This window comes from Hemibagrus wyckioides, linkage group LG08 (assembly GCF_019097595.1).
Source record: "Hemibagrus wyckioides isolate EC202008001 linkage group LG08, SWU_Hwy_1.0, whole genome shotgun sequence".
Taxonomy (NCBI): domain Eukaryota; kingdom Metazoa; phylum Chordata; class Actinopteri; order Siluriformes; family Bagridae; genus Hemibagrus; species Hemibagrus wyckioides.
The window spans coordinates 8,991,847-9,016,803 of record NC_080717.1 but is presented as its reverse complement, the minus strand read 5'-3'; the positions used below and the strand labels follow the sequence as shown (position 1 = coordinate 9,016,803).

Below are 24,957 nucleotides of genomic sequence, written 5' to 3'. Positions count from 1 at the left end.
AACATATCTAGAAATAAAGAACACTGTACACAATCTGAACAAACCTGCAACATCCAATTGTTTGTTGGAGCATCTAAGACGCTCATGTGATAAGTGCAAATGCTACTACTACGACTGTTACGGACAGGAATCATAGTAGTAGTAGTAGCAGTAGTAAGAAAAATAATTAAAAATAATAACGAAATACACGAATAAAAGAATAATCACGAGATTGGTATCATCAAGAAATGTGACTATGATATCTGCTACGTGAAGTCCGTCCATTCTAGAAACATACAGCCTCCGAAATAAATAACTTTATGTAAAAAAAGTTTCTAAATTAGAAAATAGAATAATAATTGTAGTTTAAAGGAATATGCAGTGATTGTTTGAATGAATGAATGAATGAATGAATGAATGAATGAATGAATGAATGAATGAATGAAGTGGAAAATAAATAAGGTAGGGATAATTCTGTGATTTGAGCATGAATTTGTGTCGAGGTGATTGATTGCTTGTTGATTTTGTCACATGTGTCTCTGTGTGTGATCTCTGTGTAGTAATAAATGAATGCAAGTTGAAGGTGTTTTGAGTTTGAAAAGTTGCAGTAGAGACTTTTGGCGGTGAAAAAGCTTACAGCACCTGGTATTCCCAGGCGGTCTCCCATCCAAGTACTAACCAGGCCCGACCCTGCTTAGCTTCGAGATCGGACGAGATCGGGCGTTCTCAGGGTGGTATGGCCGTAGCGAAAGCAGTTTCAATAAGGGCTCTTTATAGTGTGCGATGTAGATGACTCCGTTTCTTTTCTTTTCTTTTTTATTTGATTTATTTTAAAGTCACTCATTCGCGTCTCAGTTTGCTGTTGGGTGGAGAGAACAACCGCTTCATCCATATCAAACTTTCTGTCTCACCACCTGCAACCCACAGCGCCTCTCCACCTCTTGGGATTACTAACACTTAATGACATCTTACTCTGCTTAATTTGACAAAATATTTAAACAGGCACGTTGCACGCTGCATCTCAGCTTCTTGCTTTATTTTCATGCCACATCAATAAAACACTTGACATAAGACAGAAGATTGCTGCGAGAGAAAGTAAGGTGTCTTTGAACAGGCTATTACCACTTCATCCACAAATACTTTTCTTGCTTCAATTATTACTTCGTTAAAAACAATTCAGAACAACAATTTAAATGCATAACAACTACAAGAGCCACATGTCTGCTCTCTTCTTCTTTGTTCAGGGGTTGGTCGCATTTCCGCCACCAGCTGAACTGGAGAGAGGGGCCGGCTTCCAACGCGAGCCAGTGAGAGAGCGCGTGAGTGCGTGCGCTCTCTCTCTCTCTCTCTCTCTCTCTCTCTCTCTCTCTCTCTCTGCGTTTACAGCATTTGCTAGACGAGTCTATCAAAGGGGATTTTACACAAGTGCTTGAATTGGAAACTTCAGAACATATCTAGAAATAAAGAACACTGTACACAATCTGAACAAACCTGCAACATCCAATTGTTTGTTGGAGCATCTAAGACAGCTCATGTTATAAGTGCAAATGCTACTACTACGACTGTTACGGACAGGAATCATAGTAGTAGTAGTAGCAGTAGTAAGAAAAATAATTAAAAATAATAACGAAATACGAATAAAAGAATAATCACGAGATTGGTATCATCAAGAAATGTGACTATGATATCTGCTACGTGAAGTCCGTCCATTCTAGAAACATACACCCTCGAAATAAATAACTTTATGTAAAAAAAGTTTCTTAATAAGAAAATAGAATAATAATTGTAGTTTAAAGGAATATCACAGTGATTGTTTGAATGAATGAATGAATGAATGAATGAATGAATGAATGAATGAATGAATGAAGTGGAAAATAAATAAGGTAGGGATAATTCTGTGATTTGAGCATGAATTTGTGTCGAGGTGATTGATTGCTTGTTGATTTTGTCACATGTGTCTCTGTGTGTGATCTCTGTGTAGTAATAAATGAATGCAAGTTGAAGGTGTTTTTGAGTTTGAAAAGTTGCAGTAGAGACTTTTGGCGGTGAAAAAGCTTACAGCACCTGGTATTCCCAGGCGGTCTCCCATCCAAGTACTAACCAGGCCCGACCCTGCTTAGCTTCCGAGATCGGACGAGATCGGGCGTTCTCAAGGTGGTATGGCCGTAGCGAGAGAACAGTTTCAATAAGGGCTCTTTATAGTGTACGATGTAGATGACTCCGTTTCTTTTCTTTTCTTTTTTTATTTGATTTATTTTAAAGTCACTCATTCGCGTCTCAGTTTGCTGTTGGGTGGAGAGAACAACCGCTTCATCCATATCAAACTTTCTGTCTCACCACCTGCAACCCACACGCGCCTCTCCACCTCTTGGGATTACTAACACTTAATGACATCTTACTCTGCTTAATTTGACAAAATATTTAAACAGGCACGTTGCACGCTGCATCTTAGCTTCTTGCTTTATTTTCATGCCACATCAATAAAACACTTGACATAACACAGCAGATTGCTGCGAGAGAAAGTAAGGTGTCTTTGAACAGGCTATTACCACTTCATCCACATATACTTTTCTTGCTTCAATTATTACTTCGTTAAAAACAATTCAGAGCAACAATTTAAATGCATAACAACTACAAGAGCCACATGTCTGCTCTCTTCTTCTTTGTTCAGGAGTTGGGCGCATTACCGCCACCAGCTGAACTGGAGAGTGGGGCCGGCTTCCAGCGAGCGAGTGAGAGAGCGCGTGAGTGCGCTCTCTCTGTCTCTCTCTCTCTCTCTCTCTCTCTCTCTCTCTCTCTCTCTCTCTCTCTGCGTTTACAGCATTTGCTAGACGAGTCTATCAAAGGGGATTTTACACAAGTGCTTGAATTGGAAACTTCAGAACATATCTAGAAATAAAGAACACTGTACACAATCTGAACAAACCTGCAACATCCAATTGTTTGTTGGAGCATCTAAGGCAGCTCATGTGATAAGTGCAAATGCTACTACTACGACTGTTACGGACAGGAATCATAGTAGTAGTAGTAGCAGTAGTAAGAAAAATAATTAAAAATAATAACGAAATACACGAATAAAAGAATAATCACGAGATTGGTATCATCAAGAAATGTGACTATGATATCTGCTACGTGAAGTCCGTCCATTCTAGAAACATACAGCCTCAGAAATAAATAACTTTATGTAAAAAAAGTTTCTTAATAAGAAAATAGAATAATAATTGTAGTTTAAAGGAATATGCGAGTGATTGTTTGAATGAATAAATGAATGAATGAATGAATGAATGAATGAATGAATGAATGAAGTGGAAAATAAATAAGGTAGGGATAATTCTGTGATTTGAGCATGAATTTGTGTCGAGGTGATTGATTGCTTGTTGATTTTGTCACATGTGTCTCTGTGTGTGATCTCTGTGTAGTAATAAATGAATGCAAGTTGAAGGTGTTTTTGAGTTTGAAAAGTTGCAGTAGAGACTTTTGGCGGTGAAAAAGCTTACAGCACCTGGGATTCCCAGGCGGTCTCCCATCCAAGAACTAACCAGGCCCGGCCCAGCTTAGCTTCGAGATCGGACGAGATCGGGCGTTCTCAGGGTGGTATGGCCGTTAGCGAAAGCAGTTTCAATAAGGGCTCTTTATAGTGTACGATGTAGATGACTCCGTTTCTTTTCTTTTTCTTTTTTATTTGATTTATTTTAAAGTCACTCATTCGCGTCTCAGTTTGCTGTTGGGTGGAGAGAACAACCGCTTCATCCATATCAAACTTTCTGTCTCACCACCTGCAACCCACACGCGCCTCTCCACCTCTTGGGATTACTAACACTTAATGACATCTTACTCTGCTTAATTTGACAAAATATTTAAACAGGCACGTTGCACGCTGCATCTCAGCTTCTTGCTTTATTTTCATGCCACATCAATAAAACACTTGACATAAGACAGAAGATTGCTGCGAGAGAAAGTAAGGTGTCTTTGAACAGGCTATTACCACTTCATCCACAAAAACTTTTCTTGCTTCAATTATTACTTCTTTAAATACAATTCAGAGCAACAATTTAAATGCATAACAACTACAAGAGCCACATGTCTGCTCTCTTCTTCTTTGTTCAGGAGTTGGGCGCATTACCGCCACCAGCTGAACTGGAGAGAGGGGCCGGCTTCCAGCGAGCCAGTGAGAGAGCGGCGTGAGTGCGTGCTCTCTCTCTCTCTCTCTCTCTCTCTCTCTCTCTCTGCGTTTACAGCATTTGCTAGACGAGTCTATCAAAGGGGATTTTACACAAGTGCTTGAATTGGAAACTTCAGAACATATCTAGAAATAAAGAACACTGTACACAATCTGAACAAACCTGCAACATCCAATTGTTTGTTGGAGCATCTAAGGCAGCTCATGTTATAAGTGCAAATGCTACTACTACGACTGTTACGGACAGGAATCATAGTAGTAGTAGTAGCAGTAGTAAGAAAAATAATTAAAAATAATAACGAAATACACGAATAAAAGAATAATCACGAGATTGGTATCATCAAGAAATGTGACTATGATATCTGCTACGTGAAGTCCGTCCATTCTAGAAACATACACCCTCCGAAATAAATAACTTTATGTAAAAAAAGTTTCTTTATAAGAAAATAGAATAATAATTGTAGTTTAAAGGAATATCACAGTGATTGTTTGAATGAATGAATGAATGAATGAATGAATGAATGAATGAATGAATGAATGAAGTGGAAAATAAATAAGGTAGGGATAATTCTGTGATTTGAGCATGAATTTGTGTCGAGGTGATTGATTGCTTGTTGATTTTGTCACATGTGTCTCTGTGTGTGATCTCTGTGTAGTAATAAATGAATGCAAGTTGAAGGTGTTTTGAGTTTGAAAAGTTGCAGTAGAGACTTTTGGCGGTGAAAGACCTTACAGCACCTGCTACTCCCCGGCGGCTTCTCTTCCAAGTACTACCCAGGCCCGACCCTGCTTAGCTTCGAGATCGGACGAGATCGGGCGTTCTCAGGGTGGTATGGCCGTAGCGAGAGAACAGTTTCAATAAGGGCTCTTTATAGTGTACGATGTAGATGACTCCGTTTCTTTTCTTTTCTTTTTTTATTTGATTTATTTTAAAGTCACTCATTCGCGTCTCAGTTTGCTGTTGGGTGGAGAGAACAACCGCTTCATCCATATCAAACTTTCTGTCTCACCACCTGCAACCCACACGCGCCTCTCCACCTCTTGGGATTACTAACACTTAATGACATCTTACTCTGCTTAATTTGACAAAATATTTAAACAGGCACGTTGCACGCTGCATCTTAGCTTCTTGCTTTATTTTCATGCCACATCAATAAAACACTTGACATAAGACAGAAGATTGCTGCGAGAGAAAGTAAGGTGTCTTTGAACAGGCTATTACCACTTCATCCACATATACTTTTCTTGCTTCAATTATTACTTCGTTAAAAACAATTCAGAGCAACAATTTAAATGCATAACAACTACAAGAGCCACATGTCTGCTCTCTTCTTCTTTGTTCAGGAGTTGGGCGCATTACCGCCACCAGCTGAACTGGAGAGTGGGGCCGGCTTCCAACGCGAGCCAGTGAGAGAAGCGGCGTGAGTGCGTGCGCTCTCTCTCTCTCTCTCTCTCTCTCTCTCTCTCTCTCTCTGCGTTTACAGCATTTGCTAGACGAGTCTATCAAAGGGGATTTTACACAAGTGCTTGAATTGGAAACTTCAGAACATATCTAGAAATAAAGAACACTGTACACAATCTGAACAAACCTGCAACATCCAATTGTTTGTTGGAGCATCTAAGACGCTCATGTTATAAGTGCAAATGCTACTACTACGACTGTTACGGACAGGAATCATAGTAGTAGTAGTAGCAGTAGTAAGAAAAATAATTAAAAATAATAACGAAATACACGAATAAAAGAATAATCACGAGATTGGTATCATCAAGGAATGTGACTATGATATCTGCTACGTGAAGTCCGTCCATTCTAGAAACATACACCCTCCGAAATAAATAACTTTATGTAAAAAAAAAGTTTCTTAATAAGAAAATAGAATAATAATTGTAGTTTAAAGGAATATGCGAGTGATTGTTTGAATGAATAAATGAATGAATGAATGAATGAATGAATGAATGAATGAATGAATGAATGAAGTGGAAAATAAATAAGGTAGGGATAATTCTGTGATTTGAGCATGAATTTGTGTCGAGGTGATTGATTGCTTGTTGATTTTGTCACATGTGTCTCTGTGTGTGATCTCTGTGTAGTAATAAATGAATGCAAGTTGAAGGTGTTTTTGAGTTTGAAAAGTTGCAGTAGAGACTTTTGACGGTGAAAAAGCTTACAGCACCTGGTATTCCCAGGCGGTCTCCCATCCAAGTACTAACCAGGCCCGACCCTGCTTAGCTTCCGAGATCGGACGAGATCGGGCGTTCTCAGGGTGGTATGGCCGTAGGCGAGAGCAGTTTCAATAAGGGCTCTTTATAGTGTGCGATGTAGATGACTCCGTTTCTTTTCTTTTTATTTGATTTATTTTAAAGTCACTCATTCGCGTCTCAGTTTGCTGTTGGGTGGAGAGAACAACCGCTTCATCCATATCAAACTTTCTGTCTCACCACCTGCAACCCACACGCGCCTCTCCACCTCTTGGGATTACTAACACTTAATGACATCTTACTCTGCTTAATTTGACAAAATATTTAAACAGGCACGTTGCACGCTGCATCTTAGCTTCTTGCTTTATTTTCATGCCACATCAATAAAACACTTGACATAAGACAGCAGATTGCTGCGAGAGAAAGTAAGGTGTCTTTGAACAGGCTATTACCACTTCATCCACAAATACTTTTCTTGCTTCAATTATTACTTCGTTAAAAACAATTCAGAGCAACAATTTAAATGCCGCAACAACTACAAGAGCCACATGTCTGCTCTCTTCTTCTTTGTTCAGGAGTTGGGCGCATTACCGCCACCAGCTGAACTGGAGAGAGGGGCCGGCTACCAGCGAGCCAGTGAGAGAGCGGCGTGAGTGCGTGCGCTCTCTCTCTCTCTCTCTCTCTCTCTCTCTCTCTGCGCTTACAACATCTGCTAGCCGAGTCTATCAAAGGGGATTTTACACAAGTGCTTGAATTGGAAACTTCAGAACATATCTAGAAATAAAGAACACTGTACACAATCTGAACAAACCTGCAACATCCAATTGTTTGTTGGAGCATCTAAGGCAGCTCATGTTATAAGTGCAAATGCTACTACTACGACTGTTACGGACAGGAATCATAGTAGTAGTAGTAGCAGTAGTAAGAAAAATAATTAAAAATAATAACGAAATACACGAATAAAAGAATAATCACGAGATTGGTATCATCAAGAAATGTGACTATGATATCTGCTACGTGAAGTCCGTCCATTCTACAAACATACACCCTCGAAATAAATAACTTTATGTAAAAAGTTTCTTAATAAGAAAATAGAATAATAATTGTAGTTTAAAGGAATATGCAGTGATTGTTTGAATGAATGAATGAATGAATGAATGAATGAATGAATGAATGAATGAATGAATGAAGTGGAAAATAAATAAGGTAGGGATAATTCTGTGATTTGAGCATGAATTTGTGTCGAGGTGATTGATTGCTTGTTGATTTTGTCACATGTGTCTCTGTGTGTGATCTCTGTGTAGTAATAAATGAATGCAAGTTGAAGGTGTTTTTGAGTTTGAAAAGTTGCAGTAGAGACTTTTGGCGGTGAAAAAGCTTACAGCACCTGGTATTCCCAGGCGGTCTCCCATCAAGTACTAACCAGGCCCGACCCTGCTTAGCTTCCGAGATCGGACGAGATCGGGCGTTCTCAGGGTGGTATGGCCGTAGCGAGAGAGCACTTTCAATAAGGGCTCTTTATAGTGTGCGATGTAGATGACTCCGTTTCTTTTCTTTTTTTTATTTGATTTATTTTAAAGTCACTCATTCGCGTCTCAGTTTGCTGTTGGGTGGAGAGAACAACCGCTTCATCCATATCAAACTTTCTGTCTCACCACCTGCAACCCACACGCGCCTCTCCACCTCTTGGGATTACTAACACTTAATGACATCTTACTCTGCTTAATTTGACAAAATATTTAAACAGGCACGTTGCACGCTGCATCTTAGCTTCTTGCTTTATTTTCATGCCACATCAATAAAACACTTGACATAAGACAGAAGATTGCTGCGAGAGAAAGTAAGGTGTCTTTGAACAGGCTATTACCACTTCATCCACATATACTTTTCTTGCTTCAATTATTACTTCGTTAAAAACAATTCAGAGCAACAATTTAAATGCATAACAACTACAAGAGCCACATGTCTGCTCTCTTCTTCTTTGTTCAGGAGTTGGGCGCATTACCGCCACCAGCTGAACTGGAGAGAGGGCCGGCTTCCAGCGAGCCAGTGAGAGAAGCGGCGTGAGTGCGTGCGCTCTCTCTCTCTCTCTCTCTCTCTCTCTCTCTCTCTCTCTCTCTCTCTCTCTCTCTCTCTGCGTTTACAGCATTTGCTAGACGAGTCTATCAAAGGGGATTTTACACAAGTGCTTGAATTGGAAACTTCAGAACATATCTAGAAATAAAGAACACTGTACACAATCTGAACAAACCTGCAACATCCAATTGTTTGTTGGAGCATCTAAGCAGCTCGTGTGATAAGTGTAAGTGCTTCTACTTCGACTGTTACGGACAGGAATCATCGTAGAAGTAGTAGCAGTAGTAAGAAAAATACTTACAAATAATAACGAAAAACAGGAATAAAAAGAATAATCACGAGATTGGTATCATCAAGAAATGTGACTATGATATCTGCTACGTGAAGTCCGTCCATTCTAGAAACATACAGCCTCGAAATAAATAACTTTATGTAAAAAAAGTTTCTAAATAAGAAAATAGAATAATAATTGTAGTTTAAAGGAATATGCAGTGATTGTTTGAATGAATGAATGAATGAATGAATGAATGAATGAATGAATGAATGAATGAATGAATGGAAAAAATAAATAAGGTAGGGATAATTCTGTGATTTGAGCATGAATTTGTGTCGAGGTGATTGATTGCTTGTTGATTTTGTCACATGTGTCTCTGTGTGTGATCTCTGTGTAGTAATAAATGAATGCAAGTTGAAGGTGTTTTGAGTTTGAAAAGTTGCAGTAGAGACTTTTGACGGTGAAAAAGCTTACAGCACCTGGTATTCCCAGGCGGTCTCCCATCCAAGTACTAACCAGGCCCGACCCTGCTTAGCTTCGAGATCGGACGAGATCGGGCGTTCTCAGGGTGGTATGGCCGTAGCGAGAACAGTTTCAATAAGGGCTCTTTATAGTGTGCGATGTAGATGACTCCGTTTCTTTTCTTTTCTTTTTATTTGATATATTTTAAAGTCACTCATTCGCGTCTCAGTTTGCTGTTGGGTGGAGAGAACAACCGCTTCATCCATATCAAACTTTCTGTCTCACCACCTGCAACCCACAGCGCCTCTCCACCTCTTGGGATTACTAACAGTTAATGACATCTTACTATACTTAGTTTGACAATATATTTAAACAGGCACGTTGCATCTGCATCTTAGCTTCTTGCTTTATTTTCATGCCACATCAATAAAACACTTGACATAACACAGCAGATTGCTGCGACACCTAAGCAAGGTGTCTTTGAACAGCCTATTACCACTTCATCCACATAATCTTTTATTGCTTCATCTATTACTTCGTTAAGAACAATTCAGGGCAACAATTTAAATGCATAACAACTACAAGAGCCACATGTCTGCTCTCTTCTTCTTTGTTCAGGAGTTGGGCGCATTACATACCAGCTGATCTGGAGAGTGGGGCCGGCTTCCAACTGAGCGAGTGAGAGAGCGCGTGAGTGCGTGCGCTCTCTCTCTCTCTCTCTCTCTCTCTCTCTCTCTCTCTCTCTCTGCGTTTACAGCATTTGCTAGACGAGTCTATCAAAGGGGATTTTACACAAGTGCTTGAATTGGAAACTTCAGAACATATCTAGAAATAAAGAACACTGTACACAATCTGAACAAACCTGCAACATCCAATTGTTTGTTGGAGCATCTAAGACGCTCATGTTATAAGTGCAAATGCTACTACTACGACTGTTACGGACAGGAATCATAGTAGTAGTAGTAGCAGTAGTAAGAAAAATAATTAAAAATAATAACGAAATTCACGAATAAAAGAATAATCACGAGATTGGTATCATCAAGAAATGTGACTATGATATCTGCTACGTGAAGTCCGTCCATTCTAGAAACATACACCCTCCGAAATAAATAACTTTATGTAAAAAAGTGACTATGATATCTGCTACGTGAAGTCCGTCCATTCTAGAAACATACAGCCTCGAAATAAATAACTTTCTGTAAAAAAAAAGTTTCTTTATAAGAAAATAGAATAATAATTGTAGTTTAAAGGAATATGCAGTGATTGTTTGAATGAATGAATGAATGAATGAATGAATGAATGAATGAATGAATGAATGAATGAAGTGGAAAATGAAATAAGGTAGGGATAATTCTGTGATTTGAGCATGAATTTGTGTCGAGGTGATTGATTGCTTGTTGATTTTGTCAGATGTGTCTCTGTGTGTGATCTCTGTGTAGTAATAAATGAATGCAAGTTGAAGGTGTTTTGAGTTTGAAAAGTTGCAGTAGAGACTTTTGGCGGTGAAAAAGCTTACAGCACCTGGTATTCCCAGGCGGTCTCCCATCCAAGTACTAACCAGGCCCGACCCTCCTTAGCTTCGAGATCGGACGAGATCGAGGCGTTCTCAGGGTGGTATGGCCGTTAGCGAGAAAGCAGTTTCAATAAGGGCTCTTTATAGTGTGCGATGTAGATGACTCCGTTTCTTTTCTTTTCTTTTTTATTTGATTTATTTTAAAGTCACTCATTCCCGTTACAGTTTGCTGTTGGGTGGAGGGAACAACCGCTTCATCCATATCAAACTTTCTGTCTCACCACCTGCAACCCACAGCGCCTCTCCACCTCTTGGGATTACTAACACTTAATGACATCTTACTCTGCTTAATTTGACAAAATATTTAAACAGGCACGTTGCACGCTGCATCTTAGCTTCTTGCTTTATTTTCATGCCACATCAATAAAACACTTGACATAAGACAGCAGATTGCTGCGAGAGAAAGTAAGGTGTCTTTGAACAGGCTATTACCACTTCATCCACAAATACTTTTCTTGCTTCAATTATTACTTCGTTAAAAACAATTCAGAGCAACAATTTAAATGCATAACAACTACAAGAGCCACATGTCTGCTCTCTTCTTCTTTGTTCAGGAGTTGGGCGCATTACCGCCACCAGCTGAACTGGAGAGTGGGGCCGGCTTCCAGCGAGCCAGTGAGAGGCGGCGTGAGTGCGTGCGCTCTCTCTCTCTCTCTCTCTCTCTCTCTCTCTCTCTCTCTCTGCGTTTACAGCATTTGCTAGACGAGTCTATCAAAGGGGATTTTACACAAGTGCTTGAATTGGAAACTTCAGAACATATCTAGAAATAAAGAACACTGTACACAATCTGAACAAACCTGCAACATCAAATTGTTTGTTGGAGCATCTAAGACGCTCATGTTATAAGTGCAAATGCTACTACTACGACTGTTACGGACAGGAATCATAGTAGTAGTAGTAGCAGTAGTAAGAAAAATAATTAAAAATAATAACGAAATACGAATAAAAGAATAATCACGAGATTGGTATCATCAAGAAATGTGACTATGATATCTGCTACGAGAAGTCCGTCCCTTCAAGTAACATTCACCCACCGAAATAAATAACTTTATGTAAAAATTAGTTTCTAAATAAGAAAATAGAATAATAATTGTAGTTTAAAGGAATATCACAGTGATTGTTTGAATGAATGAATGAATGAATGAATGAATGAATGAATGAATGAATGAATGAAGTGGAAAATAAATAAGGTAGGGATAATTCTGTGATTTGAGCATGAATTTGTGTCGAGGTGATTGATTGCTTGTTGATTTTGTCACATGTGTCTCTGTGTGTGATCTCTGTGTAGTAATAAATGATTGCTAGTTGAAGGTGTTTTGAGTTTGAAAAGTTGCAGTAGAGACTTTTGGCGGTGAAAAAGCTTACAGCACCTGGTATTCCCAGGCGGTCTCCCATCCAAGTACTAACCAGGCCCGACCCTGCTTAGCTTCGAGATCGGACGAGATCGGGCGTTCTCAGGGTGGTATGGCCGTAGCGAGAAAGCACTTTCAATAAGGGCTCTTTATAGTGTGCGATGTAGATGACTCCGTTTCTTTTCTTTTCTTTTTATTTGATTTATTTTAAAGTCACTCATTCGCGTCTCAGTTTGCTGTTGGGTGGAGAGAACAACCGCTTCATCCATATCAAACTTTCTGTCTCACCACCTGCAACCCACACGCGCCTCTCCACCTCTTGGGATTACTAACACTTAATGACATCTTACTCTGCTTAATTTGACAAAATATTTAAACAGGCACGTTGCACGCTGCATCTTAGCTTCTTGCTTTATTTTCATGCCACATCAAAAAAACACTTGACATAAGACAGAAGATTGCTGCGAGAAAGTAAGGTGTCTTTGAACAGGCTATTACCACTTCATCCACATATACTTTTCTTGCTTCAATTATTACTTCGTTAAAAACAATTCAGAGCAACAATTTAAATGCATAACAACTACAAGAGCCACATGTCTGCTCTCTTCTTCTTTGTTCAGGAGTTGGGCGCATTACCGCCACCAGCTGAACTGGAGAGAGGGGCCGGCTTCCAACGAGCCAGTGAGAGAGCGGCGTGAGTGCGTGCGCTCTCTCTCTCTCTCTCTCTCTCTCTCTCTCTGCGTTTACAGCATTTGCTAGACGAGTCTATCAAAGGGGATTTTACACAAGTGCTTGAATTGGAAACTTCAGAACATATCTAGAAATAAAGAACACTGTACACAATCTGAACAAACCTGCAACATCAATTGTTTGTTGGAGCATCTAAGGCGCTCATGTTATAAGTGCAAATGCTACTACTACGACTGTTACGGACAGGAATCATAGTAGTAGTAGTAGCAGTAGTAAGAAAAATAATTAAAAATAATAACGAAATACACGAATAAAAGAATAATCACGAGATTGGTATCATCAAGAAATGTGACTATGATATCTGCTACGTGAAGTCCGTCCATTCTAGAAACATACACCCTCCGAAATAAATAACTTTATGTAAAAAAATTTCTTAATAAGAAAATAGAATAATAATTGTAGTTTAAAGGAATATGCGAGTGATTGTTTGAATGAATAAATGAATGAATGAATGAATGAATGAATGAATGAATGAATGAAGTGGAAAATAAATAAGGTAGGGATAATTCTGTGATTTGAGCATGAATTTGTGTCGAGGTGATTGATTGCTTGTTGATTTTGTCACATGTGTCTCTGTGTGTGATCTCTGTGTAGTAATAAATGAATGCAAGTTGAAGGTGTTTTTGAGTTTGAAAAGTTGCAGTAGAGACTTTTGACGGTGAAAAAGCTTACAGCACCTGGTATTCCCAGGCGGTCTCCCATCCAAGTACTAACCAGCCCCGACCCTGCTTAGCTTCCGAGATCGGACGAGATCGGGCGTTCTCAGGGTGGTATGGCCGTAGCGAGACAGTTTCAATAAGGGCTCTTTATAGTGTGCGATGTAGATGACTCCGTTTCTTTTCTTTTCTTTTTATTTGATTTATTTTAAAGTCACTCATTCGCGTCTCAGTTTGCTGTTGGGTGGAGAGAACAACCGCTTCATCCATATCAAACTTTCTGTCTCACCACCTGCAACCCACAGCGCCTCTCCACCTCTTGGGATTACTAACACTTAATGACATCTTACTCTGCTTAATTTGACAAAATATTTAAACAGGCACGTTGCACGCTGCATCTTAGCTTCTTGCTTTATTTTCATGCCACATCAATAAAACACTTGACATAAGACAGCAGATTGCTGCGAGAGAAAGTAAGGTGTCTTTGAACAGGCTATTACCACTTCATCCACAAATACTTTTCTTGCTTCAATTATTACTTCGTTAAAAACAATTCAGAGCAACAATTTAAATGCATAACAACTACAAGAGCCACATGTCTGCTCTCTTCTTCTTTGTTCAGGAGTTGGGCGCATTACCGCCACCAGCTGAACTGGAGAGTGGGGCCGGCTTCCAGCGAGCCAGTGAGAGAGCGGCGTGAGTGCGTGCGCTCTCTCTCTCTCTCTCTCTCTCTCTCTCTCTCTCTCTCTCTGCGTTTACAGCATTTGCTAGACGAGTCTATCAAAGGGGATTTTACACAAGTGCTTGAATTGGAAACTTCAGAACATATCTAGAAATAAAGAACACTGTACACAATCTGAACAAACCTGCAACATCCAATTGTTTGTTGGAGCATCTAAGGCAGCTCATGTTATAAGTGCAAATGCTACTACTACGACTGTTACGGACAGGAATCATAGTAGTAGTAGTAGCAGTAGTAAGAAAAATAATTAAAAATAATAACGAAATACACGAATAAAGAATAATCACGAGATTGGTATCATCAAGAAATGTGACTATGATATCTGCTACGTGAAGTCCGTCCATTCTAGAAACATACACCCTCGAAATAAATAACTTTATGTAAAAAAAGTTTCTTAATAAGAAAATAGAATAATAATTGTAGTTTAAAGGAATATCACAGTGATTGTTTGAATGAATGAATGAATGAATGAATGAATGAATGAATGAATGAATGAAGTGGAAAATAAATAAGGTAGGGATAATTCTGTGATTTGAGCATGAATTTGTGTCGAGGTGATTGATTGCTTGTTGATTTTGTCACATGTGTCTCTGTGTGTGATCTCTGTGTAGTAATAAATGAATGCAAGTTGAAGGTGTTTTGAGTTTGAAAAGTTGCAGTAGAGACTTTTGGCGGTGAAAAAGCTTACAGCACCTGGTATTCCCAGGCGGTCTCCCATCCAAGTACTAACCAGGCCCGACCCTGCTTAGCTTCGAGATCGGACGAGATCGGGCGTTCTCAGGGTGGTATGGCCGTAGCGAGAAAGCACTTTCAATAAGGGCTCTTTATAGTGTCACGATGTAGATGACTCCGTTTCTTTTCTTTTCTTTTTTATTTGATTTATTTTAAAGTCACTCATTCGCGTCTCAGTTTGCTGTTGGGTGGAGAGAACAACCGCTTCATCCATATCAAACTTTCTGTCTCACCACCTGCAACCCACAGCGCCTCTCCACCTCTTGGGATTACTAACACTTAATGACATCTTACTCTGCTTAATTTGACAAAATATTTAAACAGGCACGTTGCACGCTGCATCTTAGCTTCTTGCTTTATTTTCATGCCACATCAATAAAACACTTGACATAAGACAGAAGATTGCTGCGAGAGAGAAAGTAAGGTGTCTTTGAACAGGCTATTACCACTTCATCCACATATACTTTTCTTGCTTCAATTATTACTTCGTTAAAAACAATTCAGAGCAACAATTTAAATGCATAACAACTACAAGAGCCACATGTCTGCTCTCTTCTTCTTTGTTCAGGAGTTGGGCGCATTACCGCCACCAGCTGAACTGGAGAGAGGGGCCGGCTTCCAGCGAGCCAGTGAGAGAGCGGCGTGAGTGCGTGCGCTCTCTCTCTCTCTCTCTCTCTCTCTCTCTCTCTCTCTGCGTTTACAGCATTTGCTAGACGAGTCTATCAAAGGGATTTTACACAAGTGCTTGAATTGGAAACTTCAGAACATATCTAGAAATAAAGAACACTGTACACAATCTGAACAAACCTGCAACATCCAATTGTTTGTTGGGGCATTTAAGGAGCACATGGTATAAGGGGTAATGCTACTACTACGGCTGTTACGGACAGGAATCATAGTAGTAGTAGTAGCAGTAGTAAGAAAAATAATTAAAAATAATAACGAAATACCACGAATAAAAAGAATAATCACGAGATTGGTATCATCAAGAAATGTGACTATGATATCTGCTCACGTGAAGTCCGTCCATTCTAGAAACATACACCCTCCGAAATAAATAACTTTATGTAAAAAAGTTTCTAAATAAGAAAATAGAATAATAATTGTAGTTTAAAGGAATATCACAGTGATTGTTTGAATGAATGAATGAATGAATGAATGAATGAATGAATGAATGAATGAATGAATGAAGTGGAAAATAAATAAGGTAGGGATAATTCAGTGATTTGAGCATGAATTTGTGTCGAGGTGATTGATTGCTTGTTGATTTTGTCACATGTGTCTCTGTGTGTGATCTCTGTGTAGTAATAAATGAATGCAAGTTGAAGGTGTTTTTGAGTTTGAAAAGTTGCAGTAGAGACTTTTGGCGGTGAAAAAGCTTACAGCACCTGGTATTCCCAGGCGGTCTCCCATCAAGTACTAACCAGGCCCGACCCTGCTTAGCTTCCGAGATCGGACGAGATCGGGCGTTCTCAGGGTGGTATGGCCGTAGCGAGAGAACAGTTTCAATAAGGGCTCTTTATAGTGTGCGATGTAGATGACTCCGTTTCTTTTCTTTTCTTTTTTATTTGATTTATTTTAAAGTCACTCATTCGCGTCTCAGTTTGCTGTTGGGTGGAGAGAACAACCGCTTCATCCATATCAAACTTTCTGTCTCACCACCTGCAACCCACAGCGCCTCTCCACCTCTTGGGATTACTAACACTTAATGACATCTTACTCTGCTTAATTTGACAAAATATTTAAACAGGCACGTTGCACGCTGCATCTTAGCTTCTTGCTTTCTTTTCATGCCACATCAATAAAACACTTGACATAACACAGCAGATTGCTGCGAGAGAAAGTAAGGTGTCTTTGAACAGGCTATTACCACTTCATCCACAAAAACTTTTCTTGCTTCAATTATTACTTCGTTAAAAACAATTCAGAGCAACAATTTAAATGCCACAACAACTACAAGAGCCACATGTCTGCTCTCTTCTTCTTTGTTCAGGAGTTGGACGCATTACCGCCACCAGCTGATCTGGAGAGTGGGGCCGGCTTCCAACGCGAGCCAGTGAGAGAGCGCGTGAGTGCGTGCGCTCTCTCTCTCTCTCTCTCTCTCTCTCTCTCTCTCTCTCTCTCTCTCTCTCTCTCTCTCTCTCTCTCTCTGCGTTTACAGCATTTGCTAGACGAGTCTATCAAAGGGGATTTTACACAAGTGCTTGAATTGGAAACTTCAGAACATATCTAGAAATAAAGAACACTACACAATCTGAACAAACCTGCAACATCAATTGTTTGTTGGAGCATCTAAGACAGCTCATGTTATAAGTGCAAATGCTACTACTACGACTGTTACGGACAGGAATCATAGTAGTAGTAGTAGCAGTAGTAAGAAAAATAATTAAAAATAATAACGAAATTCACGAATAAAGAATAATCACGAGATTGGTATCATCAAGAAATGTGACTATGATATCTGCTACGTGAAGTCCGTCCATTCTAGAAACATACACCCTCCGAAATAAATAACTTTATGTAAAAAAAAGTGACTATGATATCTGCTACGTGAAGTCCGTCCATTCTAGAAACATACAGCCTCCGAAATAAATAACTTTCTGTAAAAAAAGTTTCTTTATAAGAAAATAGAATAATAATTGTAGTTTAAAGGAATATGCGAGTGATTGTTTGAATGAATGAATGAATGAATGAATGAATGAATGAATGAATGAATGAATGAATGAATGAAGTGGAAAATGAATAAGGTAGGGATAATTCTGTGATTTGAGCATGAATTTGTGTCGAGGTGATTGATTGCTTGTTGATTTTGTCAGATGTGTCTCTGTGTGTGATCTCTGTGTAGTAATAAATGAATGCAAGTTGAAGGTGTTTTTGAGTTTGAAAAGTTGCAGTAGAGACTTTTGACGGTGAAAAAGCTTACAGCACCGGGTATTCCCAGGCGGTCTCCTATCCAAGTACTAACCAGGCCCGACCCTCCTTAGCTTCCGAGATCGGGCGTTCTCAGGGTGGTATGGCCGTTAGCGAGAAAGCAGTTTCAATGAGGGCTCTTTATAGTGTCCGATGTACATCACTCTGTCCCTCTTCTTTTCTTTCTTTATCTTATTTATTTTAAAGTCACTCATTCGCGTCTCAGTTTGCTGTTGGGTGGAGAGAACAACCGCTTCAGCCATATCAAACTTTCTTTCTCACCCCCTGCCACCCACAGCGCCTCTCCACCTCTTGGGATTACTAACACTTAATGACATCTTACTCTGCTTAATTTGACAAAATATTTAAACAGGCACGTTGCATCTGCATCTTAGCTTCTTGCTTTCTTTTCATGCCACATCAATAAAACACTTGACATAAGACAGAAGATTGCTGCGAGAGAAAGTAAGGTGTCTTTGAACAGGCTATTACCACTTCATCCACAAATACTTCTCTTGCTTCAATTATTACTTCGTTAAAAACAATTCAGAGCAACAATTTAAATGCATAACAACTACAAGAGCCACATGTCTGCTCTCTTCTTCTTTGTTCAGGAGTTGGGCGCATTACCGCCACCAGCTGATCTGGAGAGTGGGGCCGGCTTCCAGCGGCGAGTGAGAGGCGGCGTGAGTGCGTGCGCACTCTCTCTCTCTCTCTCTCTCTCTCTCTCTGCGTTTACAGCATTTGCTAGACGAGTCTATCAAAGGGGATTTTACACAAGTGCTTGAATTGGAAACTTCAGAACATATCTAGAAATAAAGAACACTGTACACAATCTGAACAAACCTGCAACATCAATTGTTTGGTGGAGCATCTAAGGAGCTCATGTTATAAGTGCAAATGCTACTACTACGACTGTTACGGACAGGAATCATAGTAGAAGAAGTAGCAGTAGTAAGAAAAATAATTAAAAATAATAACGAAATACACGAATAAAAGAATAATCACGAGATTGGTATCATCAAGAAATGTGACTATGATATCTGCTACGTGAAGTCCGTCCATTCTAGAAACATACACCCTCCGAAATGAATAACTTTATGTAAAAAAAGTTTCTTCATAAGAAAATAGAATAATAATTGTATTTTAATGGAATATGCGAGTGATTGTTTGAATGAATGAATGAATGAATGAATGAATGAATGAATGAATGAATGAATGAAGTGGAAAATAAATAAGGTAGGGATAATTCTGTGATTTGAGCATGAATTTGTGTCGAGGTGATTGATTGCTTGTTGATTTTGTCACATGTGTCTCTGTGTGTGATCTCTGTGTAGTAATAAATGAATGCAAGTTGAAGGTGTTTTGAGTTTGAAAAGTTGCAGTAGAGACTTTTGGCGGTGAAAAAGCTTACAGCACCTGGTATTCCCAGGCGGTCTCCCATCCAAGAACTAACCAGGCCCGACCCTGCTTAGCTTCCGAGATCGAACGAGATCGCGCGGTCTCAGGGTGGGATGGCCGTAGCGAGAGAGCACTTTCAATAAGGGCTCTTTATAGTGTCTGATGTAGATGACTCCGTTTCTTTTCTTTTTATTTGATTTATTTTAAAGTCACTCATTCGCGTCTCAGTTTGCTGTTGGGTGGAGAGAACAACCGCTTCATCCATATCAAACTTTCTGTCTCACCACCTGCAACCCACAAGCGCCTCTCCACCTCTTGGGATTACTAACACTTAATGACATCTTACTCTGCTTAATTTGACAAAATATTTAAACAGGCACGTTGCACGCTGCATCTTAGCTTCTTGCTTTATTTTCATGCCACATCAATAAAACACTTGACATACAGCAGATTGCTGCGAGAGAAAGTAAGGTGTCTTTGAACAGGCTATTACCACTTCATCCACATATACTTTTCTTGCTTCAATTATTACTTCGTTAAAAACAATTCAGAGCAACAATTTAAATGCATAACAACTACAAGAGCCACATGTCTGCTCTCTTCTTCTTTGTTCAGGAGTTGGGCGCATTACCGCCACCAGCTGAACTGGAGAGAGGGCCGGCTTCCAGCGAGCCAGTGAGAGAGCGGCGTGAGTGCGTGCGCTCTCTCTCTCCCCCCCTCTCTCTCTCTCTGCGTTTACGGCATTTGCTAAACGAGTCTATCAAAGGGGATTTTACACAAGTGCTTGAATTGGAAACTTCAGAACATATCTAGAAATAAAGAACACTGTACACAATCTGAACAAACCTGCAACATCCAATTGTTTGTTGGAGCATCTAAGACGCTCATGTGATAAGTGCAAATGCTACTACTACGACTGTTACGGACAGGAATCATAGTAGTAGTAGTAGCAGTAGTAAGAAAAATAATTAAAAATAATAACGAAATACACGAATAAAAGAATAATCACGAGATTGGTATCATCAAGAAATGTGACTATGATATCTGCTACGTGAAGTCCGTCCATTCTAGAAACATACAGCCTCCGAAATAAATAACTTTATGTAAAAAAAAGTTTCTAAATTAGAAAATAGAATAATAATTGTAGTTTAAAGGAATATGCGAGTGACTGTTTGAATGAATGAATGAATGAATGAATGAATGAATGAATGAATGAATGAATGAATGAATGAAGTGGAAAATAAATAAGGTAGGGATAATTCAGTGATTTGAGCATGAATTTGTGTCGAGGTGATTGATTGCTTGTTGATTTTGTCACATGTGTCTCTGTGTGTGATCTCTGTGTAGTAATAAATGAATGCAAGTTGAAGGTGTTTTTGAGTTTGAAAAGTTGCAGTAGAGACTTTTGACGGTGAAAAAGCTTACAGCACCTGGTATTCCCAGGCGGTCTCCCATCCAAGTACTAACCAGGCCCGACCCTGCTTAGCTTCCGAGATCGGACGAGATCGGGCGTTCTCAGGGTGGTATGGCCGTAGCGAGAACAGTTTCAATAAGGGCTCTTTCTAGTGTACGATGTAGATGACTCCGTTTCTTTTCTTTTCTTTTTTTATTTGATTTATTTTAAAGTCACTCATTCGCGTCTCAGTTTGCTGTTGGGTGGAGAGAACAACCGCTTCATCCATATCAAACTTTCTGTCTCACCACCTGCAACCCACAGCGCCTCTCCACCTCTTGGGATTACTAACACTTAATGACATCTTACTCTGCTTAATTTGACAAAATATTTAAACAGGCACGTTGCATCTGCATCTTAGCTTCTTGCTTTCTTTTCATGCCACATCAATAAAACACTTGACATAACACAGCAGATTGCTGCGAGAGAAAGTAAGGTGTCTTTGAACAGGCTATTACCACTTCATCCACAAAAACTTTTCTTGCTTCAATTATTACTTCGTTAAAAACAATTCAGAGCAACAATCTAAATGCATAACAACTACAAGAGCCACATGTCTGCTCTCTTCTTCTTTGTTCAGGAGTTGGACGCATTACCGCCACCAGCTGATCTGGAGAGTGGGGCCGGCTTCCAACGGGAGCGAGTGAGAGAGCGCGTGAGTGCGTGCGCTCTCTCTGTCTCTCTCTCTCTCTCTCTCTCTCTCTCTCTCTCTCTCTCTCTCTCTCTCTCTCTCTCTGCGTTTACAGCATTTGCTAGACGAGTCTATCAAAGGGGATTTTACACAAGTGCTTGAATTGGAAACTTCAGAACATATCTAGAAATAAAGAACACTACACAATCTGAACAAACCTGCAACATCCAATTGTTTGTTGGAGCATCTAAGACACTCATGTTATAAGTGCAAATGCTACTACTACGACTGTTACGGACAGGAATCATAGTAGTAGTAGTAGCAGTAGTAAGAAAAATAATTAAAAATAATAACGAAATTCACGAATAAAAGAATAATCACGAGATTGGTATCATCAAGAAATGTGACTATGATATCTGCTACGTGAAGTCCGTCCATTCTAGAAACATACACCCTCCGAAATAAATAACTTTATGTAAAAAAAGTGACTATGATATCTGCTACGTGAAGTCCGTCCATTCTAGAAACATACAGCCTCGAAATAAATAACTTTCTGTAAAAAAAGTTTCTTTATAAGAAAATAGAATAATAATTGTAGTTTAAAGGAATATCACAGTGATTGTTTGAATGAATGAATGAATGAATGAATGAATGAATGAATGAATGAATGAATGAATGAAGTGGAAAATGAATAAGGTAGGGATAATTCTGTGATTTGAGCATGAATTTGTGTCGAGGTGATTGATTGCTTGTTGATTTTGTCAGATGTGTCTCTGTGTGTGATCTCTGTGTAGTAATAAATGAATGCAAGTTGAAGGTGTTTTGAGTTTGAAAAGTTGCAGTAGAGACTTTTGACGGTGAAAAAGCTTACAGCACCGGGTATTCCCAGGCGGTCTCCCATCCAAGTACTAACCAGGCCCGACCCTCCTTAGCTTCCGAGATCGAGATCGGGCGTTCTCAGGGTGGTATGGCCGTTAGCGAAAGCAGTTTCAATGAGGGCTCTTTATAGTGTGCGATGTAGATGACTCCGTTCCTTTTCTTTTCTTTTTATTTTATTTATTTTAAAGTCACTCATTCGCGTCTCAGTTTGCTGTTGGGTGGAGAGAACAACCGCTTCATCCATATCAAACTTTCTGTCTCACCACCTGCAACCCACAGCGCCTCTCCACCTCTTGGGATTACTAACACTTAATGACATCTTACTCTGCTTAATTTGACAAAATATTTAAACAGGCACGTTGCACGCTGCATCTCAGCTTCTTGCTTTATTTTCATGCCACATCAATAAAACACTTGACATAAGACAGAAGATTGCTGCGAGAGAAAGTAAGGTGTCTTTGAACAGGCTATTACCACTTCATCCACAAATACTTCTCTTGCTTCAATTATTACTTCGTTAAAAACAATTCAGAGCAACAATTTAAATGCATAACAACTACAAGAGCCACATGTCTGCTCTCTTCTTCTTTGTTCAGGAGTTGGGCGCATTACCGCCACCAGCTGATCTGGAGAGTGGGGCCGGCTTCCAGCGGCGAGTGAGAGAGCGGCGTGAGTGCGTGCGCTCTCTCTCTCTCTCTCTCTCTCTCTCTGCGTTTACAGCATTTGCTAGACGAGTCTATCAAAGGGGATTTTACACAAGTGCTTGAATTGGAAACTTCAGAACATATCTAGAAATAAAGAACACTGTACACAATCTGAACAAACCTGCAACATCAATTGTTTGTTGGAGCATCTAAGGCAGCTCATGTTATAAGTGCAAATGCTACTACTACGACTGTTACGGACAGGAATCATAGTAGAAGAAGTAGCAGTAGTAAGAAAAATAATTAAAAATAATAACGAAATACACGAATAAAGAATAATCACGAGATTGGTATCATCAAGAAATGTGACTATGATATCTGCTACGTGAAGTCCGTCCATTCTAGAAACATACACCCTCGAAATGAATAACTTTATGTAAAAAAAGTTTCTTCATAAGAAAATAGAATAATAATTGTATTTTAATGGAATATCACAGTGATTGTTTGAATGAATGAATGAATGAATGAATGAATGAATGAATGAATGAATGAAGTGGAAAATAAATAAGGTAGGGATAATTCTGTGATTTGAGCATGAATTTGTGTCGAGGTGATTGATTGCTTGTTGATTTTGTCACATGTGTCTCTGTGTGTGATCTCTGTGTAGTAATAAATGAATGCAAGTTGAAGGTGTTTTTGAGTTTGAAAAGTTGCAGTAGAGACTTTTGGCGGTGAAAAAGCTTACAGCACCTGGTATTCCCAGGCGGTCTCCCATCAAGTACTAACCAGGCCCGACCCTGCTTAGCTTCCGAGATCGGACGAGATCGGGCGTTCTCAGGGTGGTATGGCCGTAGCGAGAGAGCACTTTCAATAAGGGCTCTTTATAGTGTGCGATGTAGATGACTCCGTTCTTTTCTTTTCTTTTTATTTGATTTATTTTAAAGTCACTCATTCGCGTCTCAGTTTGCTGTTGGGTGGAGAGAACAACCGCTTCATCCATATCAAACTTTCTGTCTCACCACCTGCAACCCACAGCGCCTCTCCACCTCTTGGGATTACTAACACTTAATGACATCTTACTCTGCTTAATTTGACAAAATATTTAAACAGGCACGTTGCATCTGCATCTTAGCTTCTTGCTTTATTTTCATGCCACATCAATAAAACACTTGACATACAGCAGATTGCTGCGAGGAGAAAGTAAGGTGTCTTTGAACAGGCTATTACCACTTCATCCACATATACTTTTCTTGCTTCAATTATTACTTCGTTAAAAACAATTCAGAGCAACAATTTAAATGCATAACAACTACAAGAGCCACATGTCTGCTCTCTTCTTCTTTGTTCAGGAGTTGGGCGCATTACCGCCACCAGCTGAACTGGAGAGAGGGGCCGGCTTCCAGCGAGCCAGTGAGAGAAGCGGCGTGAGTGCGTGCGCTCTATCTCTCTCCATCTCTCTCTATCTGCGTTTAAGGCATTTGCTAGACGAGTCTATCAAAGGGATTTTACACAAGTGCTTGAATTGGAAACTTCAGAACATATCTAGAAATAAAGAACACTGTACACAATCTGAACAAACCTGCAACATCCAATTGTTTGTTGGAGCATCTAAGGCAGCTCATGTGATAAGTGCAAATGCTACTACTACGACTGTTACGGACAGGAATCATAGTAGTAGTAGTAGCAGTAGTAAGAAAAATAATTAAAAATAATAACGAAATACACGAATAAAAGAATAATCACGAGATTGGTATCATCAAGAAATGTGACTATGATATCTGCTACGTGAAGTCCGTCCATTCTAGAAACATACAGCCTCCGAAATAAATAACTTTATGTAAAAAAAGTTTCTAAATTAGAAAATAGAATAATAATTGTAGTTTAAAGGAATATGCGAGTGACTGTTTGAATGAATGAATGAATGAATGAATGAATGAATGAATGAATGAATGAAGTGGAAAATAAATAAGGTAGGGATAATTCAGTGATTTGAGCATGAATTTGTGTCGAGGTGATTGATTGCTTGTTGATTTTGTCACATGTGTCTCTGTGTGTGATCTCTGT

At 39.4% G+C, this 24,957-nt stretch overlaps 1 protein-coding gene, 12 non-coding genes and 5 pseudogenes across 13 annotated transcripts in view; all 18 read right to left on the bottom strand.

Moving 5' to 3' along the window:
- LOC131357969 (condensin complex subunit 1-like) overlaps positions 1 to 24,957 on the bottom strand; it is a 130,916-nt gene that overhangs the window by 84,914 nt on the left and 21,045 nt on the right. The window lies entirely within an intron of this gene.
- LOC131358462 (5S ribosomal RNA) lies at positions 610 to 726 on the bottom strand. The gene has a single exon (XR_009205457.1). It is a non-coding gene; the product is annotated as a 5S ribosomal RNA (ribosomal RNA).
- On the bottom strand, positions 2,032 to 2,149 carry LOC131358437 (5S ribosomal RNA). Its single transcript, XR_009205438.1, has one exon. It is a non-coding gene; the product is annotated as a 5S ribosomal RNA (ribosomal RNA).
- LOC131358466 (5S ribosomal RNA) lies at positions 3,470 to 3,587 on the bottom strand (annotated as a pseudogene).
- On the bottom strand, positions 4,886 to 5,003 carry LOC131358510 (5S ribosomal RNA; annotated as a pseudogene).
- On the bottom strand, positions 6,322 to 6,440 carry LOC131358430 (5S ribosomal RNA). Its single transcript, XR_009205431.1, has one exon. It is a non-coding gene; the product is annotated as a 5S ribosomal RNA (ribosomal RNA).
- LOC131358448 (5S ribosomal RNA) lies at positions 7,734 to 7,850 on the bottom strand. The gene has a single exon (XR_009205448.1). It is a non-coding gene; the product is annotated as a 5S ribosomal RNA (ribosomal RNA).
- On the bottom strand, positions 9,176 to 9,292 carry LOC131358461 (5S ribosomal RNA). Its single transcript, XR_009205456.1, has one exon. It is a non-coding gene; the product is annotated as a 5S ribosomal RNA (ribosomal RNA).
- On the bottom strand, positions 10,680 to 10,798 carry LOC131358463 (5S ribosomal RNA; annotated as a pseudogene).
- Positions 12,102 to 12,218, bottom strand: LOC131358460 (5S ribosomal RNA). Its single transcript, XR_009205455.1, has one exon. It is a non-coding gene; the product is annotated as a 5S ribosomal RNA (ribosomal RNA).
- On the bottom strand, positions 13,511 to 13,628 carry LOC131358449 (5S ribosomal RNA). Its single transcript, XR_009205449.1, has one exon. It is a non-coding gene; the product is annotated as a 5S ribosomal RNA (ribosomal RNA).
- Positions 14,925 to 15,041, bottom strand: LOC131358458 (5S ribosomal RNA). The gene has a single exon (XR_009205453.1). It is a non-coding gene; the product is annotated as a 5S ribosomal RNA (ribosomal RNA).
- Positions 16,352 to 16,468, bottom strand: LOC131358446 (5S ribosomal RNA). The gene has a single exon (XR_009205446.1). It is a non-coding gene; the product is annotated as a 5S ribosomal RNA (ribosomal RNA).
- Positions 17,892 to 18,000, bottom strand: LOC131358500 (5S ribosomal RNA; annotated as a pseudogene).
- LOC131358467 (5S ribosomal RNA) lies at positions 19,293 to 19,410 on the bottom strand (annotated as a pseudogene).
- On the bottom strand, positions 20,705 to 20,822 carry LOC131358436 (5S ribosomal RNA). The gene has a single exon (XR_009205437.1). It is a non-coding gene; the product is annotated as a 5S ribosomal RNA (ribosomal RNA).
- LOC131358457 (5S ribosomal RNA) lies at positions 22,235 to 22,349 on the bottom strand. The gene has a single exon (XR_009205452.1). It is a non-coding gene; the product is annotated as a 5S ribosomal RNA (ribosomal RNA).
- Positions 23,632 to 23,748, bottom strand: LOC131358445 (5S ribosomal RNA). Its single transcript, XR_009205445.1, has one exon. It is a non-coding gene; the product is annotated as a 5S ribosomal RNA (ribosomal RNA).